The sequence below is a fragment of the Carex rostrata genome, chromosome 20 (assembly GCF_964058835.1).
Source record: "Carex rostrata chromosome 20, lpCarRost1.2, whole genome shotgun sequence".
NCBI classification, from domain to species: Eukaryota; Viridiplantae; Streptophyta; class Magnoliopsida; order Poales; family Cyperaceae; genus Carex; species Carex rostrata.
The window spans coordinates 3,077,377-3,080,887 of NC_135937.1; the positions used below are offsets into that span (position 1 = coordinate 3,077,377).

At 29.4% G+C, this 3,511-nt stretch overlaps 1 non-coding gene across 1 annotated transcript; it reads left to right on the forward strand.

The window, feature by feature from the left end:
* Positions 1 to 2,718: 2,718 nt before the first annotated feature.
* TRNAE-UUC (transfer RNA glutamic acid (anticodon UUC)) lies at positions 2,719 to 2,792 on the forward strand. Its single transcript has one exon. It is a non-coding gene; the product is annotated as a tRNA-Glu (tRNA).
* The last annotated feature ends 719 nt before the right edge of the window (positions 2,793 to 3,511 follow it).

The following is a 3,511-nucleotide window of genomic DNA, read 5'->3' on the forward strand; positions in this document are numbered from 1 at the left end:
GGAATGGAATAGAAAGAAAGATTAACATGATTAACCTTTTTGTATTTGGATGTTTAATGAGGAAAAATAAATTTAACTTTCCTTCTCGTCTTGTTTCTTGTTTGGTTAATTAAAATTGTAGAAGGTTAATCAAATGGTTTTAGCATATTTGACTATTATACCCTCTACAATCTTAAAACACAATTAGATAATTTAAACAAAAAAAAACAAAAAAAGAAATACATTTTACAAGCATAAGTTCAAGACTCCTCCACTCATGAAGTGGTAGGATTAAATACAATTGTCTCATGGTTGAAATACTGCTGAGAGATACAATAATCTCTAATTAAGAGTTACACAGCCAAAATATTCTTGATTAGGGACTTCCTATCTTCACATTCTATAGACTTTAATGCATAATCTCTCTTTGTTAACACCCTATGATTTTAGTTCCAAGTCAATCCCTTTAATACGGCATCTCTGACCTTTATGTTTCTCCTTTTTAATAATGTCAGATTGTATCATTCAAATAAATTTTAGTTATAAAATAAGATTGTAAAAAATTGGTGCTTAATATCTTATCAGTCTCAATACCGTCAACCACATACATTGCAAAAATTGATAAATACTTGAGTTGTTTTCCAGCTATCACTGGTACCGAACGACGACTCTCTCTAAAAACAAATTTATCGGTACCAACACCTTATAAAATATATATGTCCGATAAATCAATAGTCAAGAACAAAAACAGATTACCTTGAAGAAAACTATGCGACCAATTGTAGATATATCGTTCAATTTAAATAAGTTGGAAGTCCAGTACAGGTACCAAATCGACAAAAAAAAAAAAAAATTTGATAACATTTAGATGGTTGATAACGTTTAAATGGTGAATGTGTTCAATTGCGCTCTTAAATGCGTGTGATTCAATTGGCATCAATAGTAAAAACTTCAAAAACTGAAACACACAAAACTACTTTAATATTCAATTGGCATCTATAAATAAACAACTACGTACGACAAACAAAATAAATAATTAACGACTACAACAACTTAATACAGTAAATAAATTAAAAGCCATATCCATTGAATAGCAGTTTAAATATTAATGGGAATGTTTACTGGTAAATGGAGGTACATGGGCTTCAAATTATTTACTGAATTTCATTCTCAGATGTAAGGTGGTAAGTGCACGGGCTTCAAATTGCAAAAGAAAAAAAAACGTAGAAGAATGTGTAAACGGCTCTAATGGATAAACGATTCTGACTCTAAACTTGGTGTATTAAAAAAAAAAAAATCTGCTCAATCAACTATGGCTGTCTAGATTTGTGGTAAAAAAAAGTTGAATGATAATAATATAGGAATAAGATATATATGACAAGGCATTTGTGTCATTTTTTTCTGAAAATATTTGCAACACAATTTCTTTCCATCCGTTACACTCCAAATTGGGAAGAAAATCAATTCTATTAATTATAGACTTATAGTTATAGAAGGTTAATCATTTTTCCTCCTGTACCCTTCACCTTCACCATAATTTTATCAACCAAACACGATTTGAGAGAAAGTTTTCTATCTATTCCATTCCCTCCCCTCCTCTACTCTCCATCCAAACAAGGTTTAGAGAAAATGAACCCATCAACTGATTTTCTCGAGAAATGTAATATAGGCAGTGGAGGAATGCATATCCTCTACATTAATTCAAAAGGGAATCTTTTGAGCCAATGAATCTCAACCGTTTGATTTTAAACAGAGTCAATCTGACTCTTGCCTATAAGATATGAGTTCTTTTAATATTAGTATGGATCTAATTCGCATAAATTTTAAATCAATTCAGATGGTCGAGATGTATTAACTCAAAAGATTCTTTTTGAGTTAACGCAATTTCAGTAGAGAAACTTCTCTTACCCCGAAAAAAAAAAACCTTTTTTTTAAGAAAAAAGAAGAACAAGAATAGTTAACAATTTTATTGAACGGAGAGGCAGCGCTTTGATTTCCTGCTCGACGGGGGATCATAGTCCTTTTATTAAAAGGACCAAAAATATAATTTTCTCTATATTTTTTGTTTTTCTTTATTCATCTTGATTTTCTGACTTCATATATCTTTTTAATATCTTTATCGTGCAAAATTTAATAATTAATTTAATTTAAGCGGTTAAGATTTAACATGCAACTGTTCAGAATTTCAGATCCTTACAAATATTATCCATTCGCAAATTTGAATTATCAAAAAGTGTATCTACTAGAATATTGTCAATTCTGTTGTATTTGTTGCTGGATATGTTCGATCTTTTGCGGCTTATATATTGTGGTTATATGCCAGACATAATACCTCTGACCTAAGTTTTTCATTTTTTTTTCACGGTAAAAACAGGTGCTCTTCATATCGCGTCATTAATTAAGTTCATCGTCTCCATTCTATATCTACAAATAGCAAGATGCATAATTACATCGAAAAGAGAACCTACTTTTTTTTAGCAATAATTAAAAAAAGGAAGTATAAATTAGCAAGCTGCATAATTTCATTCTGTAATCTAGGTGATCATGAGTACATATTTTTCTGATATGCTGTGTATACCTGTACGTCATGAACATGCACAATTTTTTTGCAAATTTATGGATTGCAGTTGTTAGGTCTAGAACAGACAGACGATACATTTCAAATCGCTGGCTACTGAAGAGCAAGGAATAATCATATACTCATGATATAATTAATACGTAATGCAACTGAAATACAAATCCATTGTCGTCTAGTCCGGTTAGGATATCTGGCTTTCACCCAGACGACCCGGGTTCAAATCCCGGCAATGGAAATTTTTTGATTTAAAATTTTATTTGGAAGTCGAATTTTGCAAACAAACCATGAGCTTTCCTTATTTGGAACTTACCAATTTGAATTCATATTATAGAATCCCTTGGCCAATAAAATTTTTGAATTTGTTTTTTCATAATTGAAAATTTTGAAATCTGGAAACGTTATGAAAATTGGAATCACTTGAAAATAAAATAGGTAAGGATTTTTTTTTTAAATTCAGAATTCAATTGATGTTTTCAAATAAAAAAATTAATTCTGAAATTTAGAAAGTAATAACTTTTTTGAAATCCCGGCAATGGAATTTTTTGAAATAAAATTTAATTTGGAACTCTAATTTTGGAAACAAACCATGAGATTTCCTTATCTGGAACTTTCCAATTTGAATTAATATTTTAGAATCCTTTGGCCAATAAAATTTTTGAATTTGTTTTTCGTAACTGCAAATTTTGAAATCTGGAAACGTTATGAAATTGGAATCACTTGAAAATAAATAGGTAAGGATTTTTTTTTAAATCCAGAATTCAATTGATGTTTTCAAATAAAGAAATTAATTATGAAAATTAGAAACTAATAAATTTGAAGAATCAAATATATTAGTAAAAAGTTTGAAAATGTGGAATTAAAAAGTTTTTTTAACATCTAAAAAAGCATCTAGATCTCTAACAGTTTGAACAGTTTGACTTCTAACTTGGAACCAGGAAGAAAGGTTACAAGTTT